This window comes from Anomaloglossus baeobatrachus, chromosome 2 (assembly GCF_048569485.1).
Source record: "Anomaloglossus baeobatrachus isolate aAnoBae1 chromosome 2, aAnoBae1.hap1, whole genome shotgun sequence".
Taxonomy (NCBI): Eukaryota; Metazoa; Chordata; class Amphibia; order Anura; family Aromobatidae; genus Anomaloglossus; species Anomaloglossus baeobatrachus.
The window spans coordinates 254203792-254217398 of record NC_134354.1 but is presented as its reverse complement, the minus strand read 5'-3'; the positions used below and the strand labels follow the sequence as shown (position 1 = coordinate 254217398).

General features: G+C 46.3%; 1 protein-coding gene across 1 annotated transcript in view; it reads left to right on the top strand.

Moving 5' to 3' along the window:
• GNAI3 (G protein subunit alpha i3) overlaps positions 1-13607 on the top strand; it is a 117850-nt gene that overhangs the window by 102478 nt on the left and 1765 nt on the right. The window lies entirely within an intron of this gene.

Genomic DNA, 13607 nt, shown 5'->3' with positions numbered 1-13607 from the left:
CAGCACCTCATAGCTGGATCTCACAGGGTCGCACTGTTTGGGGCATTTTTTTTTTTAGCCGAAAACAGTGTGATCTCTGTGATTGGCGGTTCAGATTTGAACAGTCAATCACAACCATCGTGGATGGGGCAACGCTACCCCCCCGGGGTCAATAAAAGGTCCCCTGCTCTAAGAAACAGCAGGGGACATCATTTGAAAGCCGTTGCTATGACCATGGCAATCAAATGAATTTTAGGCAGTAAAGTTACATTCTTGGTCCTTAAGTCACATAAAAATAGGACTTCACTGCCCGCGGTCGTGAAGGGGTTAACATGCTGCTGCTTTTTCAGCAACAAAATTTACAAGAAAAATGCATAATGGGCAATGCAAGTCACGATTCTTATAGACTTTGCTGGCAGGGCTGTGGAGTCGGTAAGCCAAACCTTCGACTCCGACTCCTCAAATTCTCTTGCACCGACTCCGACTCCGGCTCCGACTCCGACTCCGGCTCCGACTCCGACTCCTACATATATTGCTTAGTTAGGTGAAAAATTTATTGTAGTACATGAATATGTGTATGTGAACATCAGACATTTAATAATTTTTATGATACGATAATCAAGATATTTGGATAGAACATAAAATATATTTATTGGAATACAACTTTAGAACACAAAAAACTGTAATAAATTGTAAATATGTAATACACTATGTAATATACAGTAGATTACATATATATCTTGTGTGTGTATATACACTGTGTGTATATATATATATATATATATTACATATTTACAATTTATTAGTTTTTTGTGTTCTAAAGTTGTATTCCAATAAATATTTTATGTTCTATCCAAATATCTTGATTATTGTATCATAAAAACAATTAAATGTCTGATGTTCACATTGTACTACAATAAATTTTTCACTTAAATATAAGCATTATACTAAATGTTATTATTTAGTAAATATTCAGCACATTCTGCATTGCACTCCTGTCCCCAATTTATTATATATTTTAAGAGTCGGAGTCGGTGCATTTTATACCGACTCCGACTCCACCAAAATGAGCTCCGACTCCGACTCCACGACTCCGACTCCGACTCCACAGCCCTGTTTGCTGGAATGCTTTTTCCTTGTTTTTATTGATTTAAAATAAGGAAGGAAAAACACATAAAAAAAAGCCACGTGGGCACATAGCCTTAAACAGTTTTCCTCATCATGCTGTTCACATTTTTAAATATATGAACATAAGACCGGCATTCCAAAACTTGCAGTAATCTTTAGGATTTAATCCATAGAAGCACAGTACAAACAGAACGCGTTTTCGGCTAGACCTTTAGGCCCTGTGCGCACTAGAAAATGGAATTTTTTGTTAAGAAAATTCCAGGCCCTCTGAAAGATCACCGTACCCGCGGTTAAAAAACGCAGCAAACCGCACCCGAAAACCGCGTGCAGTTTTACAGCATTTTTTCCGCGGGTTGTTCTCTGTGGTTTTTGATCATGATATATAGCAAAAAACGCAGGTACCTGTGGATAAGAAGTGACATGCAATTCTTTGTGGTGCAGAAAACATGCAGCAAAACCTGTTGGTGAAAAAAACGCAGTGTGCGCACAGGTCCTTAGCCTTTGTCAATACATCTGACTAATTATAAAAAAAACACATAGCCAGAGGCCACAACTTCAGTGATTGAACCACCCAATTCATTTACATATTAAATTGAATGTTTTAAAGAAAGTATATCAAGTATCTCTGATAAAAACTATATAATATATAAATCATATAGATAGATTAAGTGAAAAATAAGGAGAAACTAAACAAAAATAATTTCTTTTTCGCTCCTAATTGGGAGACCCAGACAATTGGGTGTATAGCTATTGCCTCCGGAGGCCACACAAAGTATTACACTTAAAAGTGTAAGGCCCCTCCCCTTCTGGCTATACACCCCCAGTGGGATCACTGGCTCACCAGTTTTGTGCTTTGTGCGAAGGAGGCAACACATCCACGCATAGCTCCACTGTTTAGTCAGCAGCAGCTGCTGACTATGTCGGATGGAAGAAAAGAGGGCCCATACGAGGGCCCCCAGCATGCTCCCTTCTCCCCCCACTTCATGTCGGAGGTGTTTGTTAAGGTTGAGGTACCCATTGCGGGTACGGAGGCTGGAGCCCACATGCTGCTTCCTTCCCCATCCCTTTTTACAGGGCTCTGGGTGAAGTGGGATTCTATCGGTCTCCAGGCACTGAGGCCGTGCTCCATCCACAGCCCCTGGTATCTGCTGGACATGGAGCGGAGTATCTTCAGGGACATGGCCCTGCTACATGGAGGTACTCTGTGTCCCTGTGGGGACCGCGCAGACACACGGCAGCACTGCTGGGTGTGTTAGTGCGCCAGGGACAGCGGCGCTGTCCGCACTAGTGCCATCGCACACCACAGCGTTGCTGGGTGTGTTAGTGTATTGGGTGACTACCGCGCTAACCGCCGCTGCCGTTTTTATTTAAGGCGCCGCTGGGATTTGTGGTGCGCCGGGGACTTCCGTGCCGGCCAGCACTGATATGCCGGCCGCGCTTATTAACTCGAGTCCCCGGCTTCTGGGCCTAGTCTCCCTTCGTTACCGCCCACAGGCCTGACAGTCAGGGTAGGGGCGTGACGCTGCATAGCACAGCAGCGCTGAGAGCTGGAGTATGTTTTGCATACTCCACCCCTCTCACTGTGTGCACTGTGAAACCGGATTCCCGCACTTTCTCAGGCACGCCCACGGCTTCCTTCTCTACACAGGACGCCGGCAGCCATTAGTGTCAGTTTCTGTACGATACAGAGACAAGTGTGGAAGACCCTGGCATTCTGATAGTCACACAATCGCTGCAACAGGCGTTAAGCAGCACCTGTGGTGCTAACCCCACTAGTGCAGAAGTGCACTTATAGATATGCTTGTACTATATACATTGCACTGTTTGGTCGCACGTTGTATATACCCTCCTGGATTGTGCGGAGGAGTTATCAGCATATTCTCTGTGTAAAACAAAGGTGCAGAACCACATGTTTTTCTATGCAGCCGGTACAGCATGTACGGCTATACGGCCGGCAGGTTACATAGACCCCCATTGTATCCAACTCAGCCGGAGTCTCTGCTAATGGCCAGAGGATGAGGACGGTGTCTGCAGTATTTACTGACAGATTTTCTGAGACTATGGCTATGATACTAGAAGCCTAGCAGTCCGGACATGTCTCTCACAACATGGGCACTGTTGAATCATTGATCCATGGCCCCCCTCAGTGTGAACAACTAACAGCTCCGGGAATGTCACACGCATCCCAGAGTCACGGCTCTGCACAGACGTCAGTCCCAGACAGCCTAAGCGGGCTCACTATGAGCGGCCCTCGGTTTCATCAGGGTCCTAGCAGAAGGACTCTCTGTGTAATGAGGCGGAAGTAGCGGCTCAGGATTCTGATCCTGAGACCGCTCTCAATCTGGATACACCTAATGGTGACGCCATAGTGAATAATCTTATAGCGTCCATCAATAGAATGTTGGTTATTTCTCACCCAGCTCCTCCAGTGGAGGAGTCAGCTTCACGTATTTTTCTGGACCACTCTGCCTTCAGAGATGCAGTCCAGGAACACCACACTTATCCAGATATGCGCTTCTCCAAACGGCTTAGGATACACGTTATCCCTGCCCCCTGACGTGGTCAAGGACTGGACCCAGTGTCCCAAGCGGCATCCTCCAATCTCCAGGCTTGTAGCTAGATCCATAGTTGCAGTGGGAGATGGAGCTGCACTTAAAGATGCCACTGACAGACAGATGGATCTCTGGTCTAAATCCATCTATGAGGCTGTCGGCGCACCGTTGGCTCCAGCATTCTCACCCTTGGGGCACTCCAAGCTATTTCAGCTTGTCTTACACAGATTGACACGGTTACACGTACATCTGTGCCGCAGGTGGCATCCTTAACCTCTCAAATGTCTGCATTTGTTTCTTACGCGATTCAGGTTGCCCTAGACTCTGCGAACCGTGCGGCAGTAGCCTCCGCTACTCCGTGTTTTTAAGCAGAGCCTGGTCTGCTCGTTAAGTGAATGGAAGGCAGATTCTGCTTCCAAAAAAGGGTGCTTAACCAGTTGCCTTTTTCTGCTGACCGACTGTTTGGTGAGCGTTTGGATGTAACCATTAAACAGTCCAGGGGTAAGGATTCATCCTTTCCTCAGCCCGGACACAACAAACCCCAACAGAGCAGGAGGCAGTCGGGGTTTCGGTCTTTTCGAGGCTCGGGCAGGTCCCATTTTTCCTCGTCCAATGTGGACTCAAAAGGATCAGAGGAGCTCAGATTCTTGGCGGGCTCAGTCACGCCCAAAAAAAGAGACAGTCTGAAAACCCGCTTCCAAGGCGGCTTCCTCATGACTTGCGGCCTCCTCTCTCCGCATCCTCGGTCGGTAGCAGGCTCTCCCGCCTTGGCGATATTTAGCTGCCATAGGTCAATGACCGTTGGGTGTGAGACATTCTGTCTCACGGGTACAGGATAGAGCTCACTTCTCGTCCTCCAACTCGATTCTTCAGAACTTCTCCACCTCCCGGCCGAGCCGCTGCTCTTCTGCAAACAGGGTGCACTCTATAGGCAGAAAGAGTGATGACCCCCGTTCCTCTTCAGGAACAAGGTCACGGTTTTTACCCCAAATTATTTGCGGTGCCTATAAGAACGGGCCGTTCCGTCCCGTTCTGGATCTAAAACTGCTCAGCAAGCTCGTGGACACCAGGCGGTTCCGGATGGAATCCCTCCGCCATGTCATCGCCTCAATGTCCCAAGGAGATTTCCTAGCATCATTAGGCATCAAGGATGCTTATCCACACGTGCCGATTGATCCAGAGCACTAGCGTTTCTACGCTTCGTTATAGGAGACGAACACCTTCTGTTCGTAGCTCTACCTTCCGGCTAGCGACAGTCCCACTGGTCTTCGCCAAGGTCAGGGCAGCAGTAGTCACAGTCCTGCACTCTCAGGGTCACTCTGTGATCCCATATTTAGACGATCTACTTGTCAAGGCACTCTCTTAGGAAACATGCCGACACTGCCCGAACGTTGCGCTGGAGACTCTCTAGAGTTTTGGGTGGATCATCAACTTTTTAAAGTCAGATCCGACCCCGACCCTATCGCTAACATATCTAGGCATGGAGTTTCATACTCTCTCAGCGATAGTGAAGCTTCCGCTAGACAAACAGCATTCACTACGGGCTGCAATCTCTTCTTTAAGAACCAGTCGCACACATTAAGACGCCTCATGCACTTCCTACGTAAGATGGTAGCAATGGAGGCAGTTCTTTTCGCGCAGTTTCATCTGCGTCCACTACAATGTGACATTCTCCGCCAATGGGACGGGGAGTCGACCTCCCTCAACAGAGTCGTCTTTCTTTCTCAGGCGGCCAAGGAATCTTCTACGGTGGTGGCTTCTTCCCACCTCATGGTCAAAAAGAAGGTCCTTCCTATCCCCATCCTGGGCGATAGTTACGACAGACGCGAGTCTATCAGGGTGGGGAGCAGTTTTTCTCCACCACAGCGCTCAGGGTACGTGGACTCAGCAAGAGTCCACCCTTCAGATCAATGTTCTTGAACACAGAGCAGTGTATCTTGCCCTACAAACCTTCCAACAGCAGCTGGAAAGCAAGCAAATCCGACTTCAGTCGGACAACTCCACAGCGGTGGCATACATCAACCACCAAGGAAGAACGCGCAACCGGCAAGCCTTCCAGGAAGTCCGGCAGGTTCTGATGTGGGTGGAAGACACGGCATCCACCATATCCACAGTTCACATCCCAGGCGTGGAAAACTAGGAAGCTGACTTCCTAAGTCGCCGGGGTGTGGCCGAAAGGGTATGGTCTCTTCACCCGGACGGGTTTCAGGAGATCTGGCGCCGCTGACAGAGGCCGGACGTCGATCTAATGGCGTCACGGCACAACAACAATGTGCCAGCTTCATGGCACGGTTTCACAATCATCGAGCTCTGGCGGCAGACGCCTTAGTTCAGCATTGGTCGCAGTTCCAGCTACCTTATGTGCCACCTCTGGCATTGTTGCCCAGAGTGCTGCATTAGATCTGGACCGACTGCGGCCGCGCCATCCTCGTCGCTACAGATTGGCCGAGGATGTTGTGGTTCCCGGTTCTGTGGTGCCTCACGGTAGGCTAACCGGGGGCACTACCAGACCAATCAGACTGGCTGTCTCAAGGGCCATTCTTCCATTTGAATTCTACGGCCCTCAACCTGATGGTGTGGCTTTGAGTCCTGGAACCTAGTGTCGTCAGGATTACCTCAGGACGTGGTTGCCACCATGAGACAGGCTAGCATACCAACGTCCGCCAAGATTGACCACAGGACGTGGAAGATATTCTTATCTCGGTGCTCGGCGCAGGGTGTTTCTCCCTGGCCGGTTGCATCGTCTATGTTTCCTTCCTTCCTGCAATCTAGGTTGGAAAAAGGGTTGTCGCTCAGTTCCCTTTAGGGACAAGTCTCAGCGCTATCTGTATTTTTTCAGAAACGACTTCCTCAGGTACGCACGTTCCTACGGGGAGTTTGTCTTCTCAGCACTCCGTACAGGCGGCCGTTAGAGCCCTGGGATCTGAACAAGGTTCTAATTGCTCTCCAGATGCCGCCTTTCGAGCCTTTGAAAGAGGTCTCCCTTCCCGCTTTTCTCGGGAAGTGGCCTTCTAGTAACGGTCTCGTCTCTTAGGAGAGTTTCCGAGCTAGCAACGCTCTCATACAAATCTCCCTTCCTGGTCCTTCACCAGGACAGGGTAGTTCTGCGTCCGATTCCGGAATTTCTCCCTAAGGTGGTATCCCACTTTCATATCAATCAGGATATCACCTCACCTTCTTTGTGTCCTCGTCCAGTCCATCAATTTCAGAAGGATTTGCATCTGTTGGTTCTGGTGAGAGCACTCAGGTTCTACTTCCCGCATGGCGCTCCTGCGCCACCCGGATGCACTCTTTGTCCTTGTCGCTGGTCGGCGTAAACAGTCGCAAGCTTCTGAATCCACCCTGGCTCGGGGGATCGAGGAACCAATTCTTGAAACCTACAGTTCTACTGGGCTTCTGGTTCTCTCAAGGCTGAAGGCCCATTCTACCAGAGCCGTGGGTGCATCCTGGGCATTACGGCACCAGGCTACGGCTCAGCAGGTGTGTCAGGCACCTACCTGATTGAGTCTGCATACTTTTACCAAGCATTTTCAGGTGCATACCTACGCTTCGGCAGACGCCAGCCTAGGTAGATAAGTCCTTCAGGCGGCGATTGCCCACCTGTAGGAAAGGGCTGTTTGACGGCCCTATCACGAGGTATTCTTTTACCCACCCAGGGACTGCTTTTGGACGTCCCAATTGTCTGGGTCTCCCAATTAGGAGCGAAAAAGAAGGGAATTTTGTTTACTTACCGTAAATTCCTTTTCTTCTAGCTCCAATTGGGAGACCCAGCACCCGCCCTGTTTTCTCGGGGTTTTTCTGTTTTTTCGGGTACACATGTTGTTCATGTGGTATGGTTCAGTTCTCCGATGTTTCCTCGGATTGAATTGGTCTTTAAACCAGTTATTGGCTTTCCTCCTTCTTGCTTTGGCACTAAAACTGGTGAGCCAGTGATCCCACTGGGGGTGTATAGCCAGAAGGGGAGGGGCCTTACACTTTTAAGTGTAATACTTTGTGTGGCCTCCGGAGGCAATAGCTATACACCCAATTGTCTGGGTCTCCCAATTGGAGCTAGAAGAAAAGGAATTTACGGTAAGTAAACAAAATTCCCTTCTTTTGAAAAACTTAAAAAAAAAACAACTTTTTTTAAAGAATTAGTAGGATCATCACAATGGACAATACAATATACATGGTAGATATAGGAACCACATCATATTATGTACGGTAAATATTAACAAAGATCCTTTAACAGCAAGAATTTTAACAAACAATATTTAAAAAAAAAAAAAATTTTAAACAGAAAAAATCTTTTAGCAGAAAAAATTCTATTTGGCTGTGCCATCCCTTGACCAAGCACCTGCAATTTTGAGTACCGCCTGGATATCAATTCTCACATTTTGAAATAATAACAAAGGACACCTAATTGATCAACAGTACCTCGCCATTGCAAGGCTTCAAGCAGGATATTCTCAGACGGAAGTGGCCACTTAGCTTAGTGTCACCAGCAGGTTACAACAGAGATACACAGACGAAGATTCACAGGAAGGCATAGAAGTAGATGTCCTTTGGCCACATCCTACACTGATGATCACTTCATTGTGAACAATGCCCTTTGGAACCGGATGATGAATGTCAGACAACTCCAAACACATTTAAGGGAGGTGAGAGGAAACCAAGTGTCACGTCTGATCAATCAAAATCATTCAGCATGGTCTGCGTACTAGACAACCTGCAGGAGTACCTGAATACACCACCTGGCATAGACTATATCATCTTGCTGGACAAGAAACCGGTGATTTAACACTGATCAGAAATGATGGTCACCAACAATGTTGGAGACCTGAAGGATAGCGTCAGCAACTGTTGTCACCAGACAAGCCTTTGGAGGCATTCGTGTGGGCAGGTGTTTCTAGTCAATACAGAACTGCCTCACACTTTTGTGAATGGTACAGTGACAAGCTCCTACTACTTGAATAACATAATTAATCTAATCATTGTGCCTCTGCATTAACAACAGGCCAAATTTCATCATCATGGACGACAATGATCCAGCTCATCTGTCACATCATTAGGGAGTGGTTGCTTGAGACTGGGGGACCTCAAATGGAGTGGGCTGCACTTCCTCCAGACCTGAATCCCATAGAAAACCTATCGGATCAGCTGAGTCGCCATGTAGAGGCTCGTAACTCTACGCCAGAATCTCAATGACCTAAGGGCCGCCCTTCCTTGAAGAGTGCGATGCCAGGCCTCAATAGACAATAATTTGACTTGTGAACAGCATAAGACATCGTTGTCAAGCTGTAATTGATGCTCACAAAGCCACATTACAAGTTGAGACATTGACATGATTTTTTTGGGTATACCCACCACTGTGGTTTTTGTTTCAATAAATTGTACTACTTAAATGCCCTACTTTCATGATTAAATATCACTGAAGTGTGAACTTTTTGTTTTCCATAAATTTCACCTGAAAGCCAAATATCATTACCATTTTGTGAGTAGTGTATATTATAATGTATTCATATACAAATGAATTTAGATACATTTAGAAATGTTAACATTTATATATCCCTAGTAATCAAAAAAGGGGCTCATAAATCCATTCTCATCTGTGTTCTTTCACGTCCCTTATACTAGATAATGTCATGCTGCTCTAAGGTTAATGGGATACTCCGGAGAGATAAAAAATATTGTAATGGCTATGCCCTCATAAACTCGCCATCCAGAGTGCTGTTACCTACCCTCACAGTACCTGTAATTCATTATGACACTGGAGCTGCTCCTTGGTACTTCCCCCTTCCTTCTGAAACATTACATCATAGATTAGGAGCATGGCCTGCTCCTTGCTGCTAGTAACAGCCAGGCCTCTGATATTAGCTGCTTCCCTGTGGTTCAAGAACCGGGAACATGGCCATACTACCTGATCTGGGACAGCATGGTATCAGATATTATCAGGCGGCTGCCTGTTACTAGCAGAAGGAAGCAGGCCACGCCATTGATATGTGATGTAACATCCCAAAAGAGAGAAAAGCAGCCCCAGCATCATACTGCATTACAGCTACTGTGAGGAACAGGACTGTGGATCTCATCTTTAGAGTTTGAGGGCATGGCAATTAGAATTAATTTTTTTTTTATCTCCCAGAAGTATCCTTTTAAATGTCTAAATCTTTTCTGCACGTGCTCAGTTGTGAAGTTCCTCTCCTAAAGACCAGAATAGTGTCCCCTGGTAGGCATGCCTGCAATCATGTCAACTTGTAAAAGTCTGATTTTAGCACAGTAAGATAATCACGAAATTTGACATTTTATGAAGTCTGAGTCTGAACTTTGGTTTACTGACACCACAGCCCTAGCAAACTATGCAATCATTAGAGTGGACATGCTATGTAACTAATCAGATATCTATGCTATAGGAACAATCCATTTACTTTAAAAGCACAAGAGCTTCAGTCTAGAGACTGGTAGTGGTCCCAGAGGATGGATTGCCTCATATTCATGTGTCAGAAATATATTTCCACAGTTTTATTGTATGCTGCCTTTTATCTTCCCCAGTACCATTGCAGTTTTATTACTGAAGGGGTCGTTGTAGTGACACTATTGTTAATAGTGATATGTGATGTCCCTAATATGCAGTGCCAAAACACCGCTGATACTTGGATGATGATTACAATTAGGGCTGGGCGGACCTAGACTGTATAAAAGTCCGGATCCGCGCGGTTTCAAAGATGCGCCCGAGTGTTTGATCCAAATTTGACACTGGAGAAATTAAAAAAAAAAAGGAAAAATAAAGAAAAAAAGAATGAAGCGAGCACTTCTTACTAAGGCTTCATGTTATGGTGGCACACTGCTTCCAGGTCACGCATTCACTTCCTCTGCCGCGCATTCTTATCGCATACACACTGCTTTCCTCACCCGCCGTCCTGTCGTCTGTAATTGTTTACAGTCAGATCTGCCCCAAACCTGTGACAGTGTCTGCCTGCAATCACTCACAGGCGCGGGTCAGTACCGAGGTATAAAAATAAATAAAACAATTGGTGCAGTGTCCCCCTGTATTCTGATACACAACACCGATAAAGCCCATGACTACATGCTGCCGACCCAGTCCTGCACTTATCTTGGCTGTGTATCAAAAGAAGAGGAACCACAAACTGCTTCTTTTTTTTTTTTTCTTTTCAATTTTCATACCCAGCCATGATAAAGCCAGCTGGGGGCTGATATTCTCAGGCTGGGGAGACCCAGCCTAAAAAATATAAGCCTCCTGACGCCCGGAATTGTCACATCCATTAGATGTGACAAACTCTGCGCTTTACTGGCTCTTCCTGATTACCCTGGTGCGGTGGCAGTCAAGGTAATGATGGGTTAATAACAGCGCACAGCTGCTACTAAACCCTAGGTTATGATGGCAGGCGTCTGACACCCGCATCACTAATTTGTAAGTGAAAGTAAATAAACGCATACACCAAAAAAATCCTTTATTTGGAATAAAAGGTAAAAAACAACCTCTTTCACCCCTTTATAAACTGTGTGGTCGCAATCAGGGTAATGAGAGAATAATAACAGCCCACAGCTGCTACTACACCCTAGATTAGTGATGGCAGGCGTCTGACACCTGCATCACTAATCTGTAAGTGAAAATTACCAAAAAACTAAAAAAATCCGTTCTTTGGAATAAAATACAAAACCCACCCTCTTTCACCACTTTATTGACCCCCCCCAAACACCCCTGCAGGTCCGAAGTAATCCATACGAAATCCCATGACGATTCAGCTCTGCCGCATCTGAATTTCACAGCGAGCGCCATAGAACATGACTGCCTGCTTTGAGTGCAGACAGACAATGACTGAGCTGCGATGAGTGATGACGTCACTCAGGTTATTTGCAGTTCACAGCTGGAAAATCTCCTGGTCCTCCATCTGTAACAGCAGGTAACCTGACCTCAGGTGACTTCAGTAAAGTTAGTGACCTCACCTCAGATGAGACCTGCATCTCCTGGCAGAAAACCGCGGAGGGTTATTTTTTGCTAAGAGATGTAGATTTAGTGCTGAAAATCTTACATCATATTCCTGCACCCAAGCTACACAAAGTTTGCAAAAAAACGCAGGTTTTTTATGCTTTTTTTTTTTTTTTTTTTTTTCCCCCCACGAGTTTTTGCTGCGATTTTTGCCACGGTATTCTGCCGAGAGGTCTGTGAACTCAGTGACCTCACCTGAGGTCAGGTTACCTGCGATCAGAGGTGAAGGACCATGGTAACCTCCAGCTGTGACCGCAAATGACCCGAGTGACGTCACCGCTCATTGCGAAGCTCATTTATTCTCTGCACTCACAGCGGGCAGTCACATTCTATTGCCGCTCACTGTGCCTTGGATGTAGCAGAGCTGAATCGCCATGGGATCTTGTGTGGATTACTTCGGATCTGCAGGTGTGTTTTGGGGGGGTCAATAAAGTGGTGAAAGAGGGTGGGTTTTGTATTTTATTCCAAAGAACGGATTTTTTTAGTTTTTTGGTAATTTTCACTTACAGATTAGTGATGCAGGTGTCAGACGCCTGCCATCACTAATCTAGGGTGTAGTAGCAGCTGTGGGCTGTTATTATTCTCTCATTACCCTGATTGCGACCACATCAGGGCAATTGGAAAGAGCCAGTAAAGCGCCGAACTTGTCGCATCTAATGGATGTGAAAATTCCGGGCGGCTGGAGGCTGATATTATTAGGCTGGGTCTCCCCAACCTGAGAATACCAGTTCCCAGCTGGCTTTATCTTGGCTGAGTATCAAAATTGGGGGCAACCGCACGTCGTTTTTTAAAATTATTTATTTAAATAAATTTAAAAATAAAAAAAAAAACCCTGCATGCGGTTCCTCTTCTTTTGATACAACCAAGATAAGCGCAGGACTGAGGTTGTAGCCATGGGCTTTATCTGTGCTGGGTATCTAAATACCGAGGGGACCCTGCACCAATTGTTTAATTTTACTTATTTTTATACCACGATACTAACGGTAGATGCTAGAGTGTATGGGCTCTTTCCAGGAAGACGTTATTTCAACACGCCCCCTATCACATGATAGGAGTTTGTTCAAAATGCCATCCGATGTTTCCCGCCAGAATAAACATTCTTTTTCTAAATCCACGTGGACATGGAGTTGTATATAATAGAAGCGGGGTTCTAAGGGTAAGACCCCCATATAGGGGATGCAGGGGGGGGACGAAGCCCCCCTTGCGTGATTATGGTGGACGAGAGGAATCATAACCATGCCCACTAACCAAGCCAGTCACGCCCACTAACCTGGAATGAGCCCATACGTTCTAAGCTCACGGTAGATGCTAGAGTGTATAACTCAATTACACTGCTTTCCCACCTACCGGCTGTCCTGACATCTGTGATTGGATGTAGTCAGCTGACACTCAGGGTGGGGGTGCGTCGGACTGTAATCAGCGGCTCAGGAAGTGAATGAGAGGCGTGGGAGCAGCGTACAGCCATGCCGGAGCTTTGGTAAGACCACCGCTTGCGCTTCCATTCCTCTATCCTTTCTACCACCATTTTTGATCTTCGGTTTCTGATCCCCGTAGACTTAAATGGGGGCCAGATTCCGGATTGAATCCGGATTGATTTTTTTTAAAGAGATCAGGGACCCGCTGGTCCTAGTTTTCTGCGAATTCGCCCAGCTCTAATTACAATACATTACACCCCACTCTAAGAGAAAAAAAAGATGATGGCAAAAAAATCAAATATACCATCCTTTTACATGTTTGTCAGAAAAGACGAGTTTGGTCCACCCCACTAGGAATCTGACAAGTGGTTGTTGTGTTGCCGGTTTGTTTTACTGGGTAAGAAGAGTACTGTGCTTCTAGATTACATCGTAATGGTATTTGCCCTCATTTTTGGATTACATTACTATTATGTGTATACAGGACCCAGCAGCAAAAATGTAGTGTGAATTTTGCTTGCTTTCCATCATTGTAACACATTCGGGATT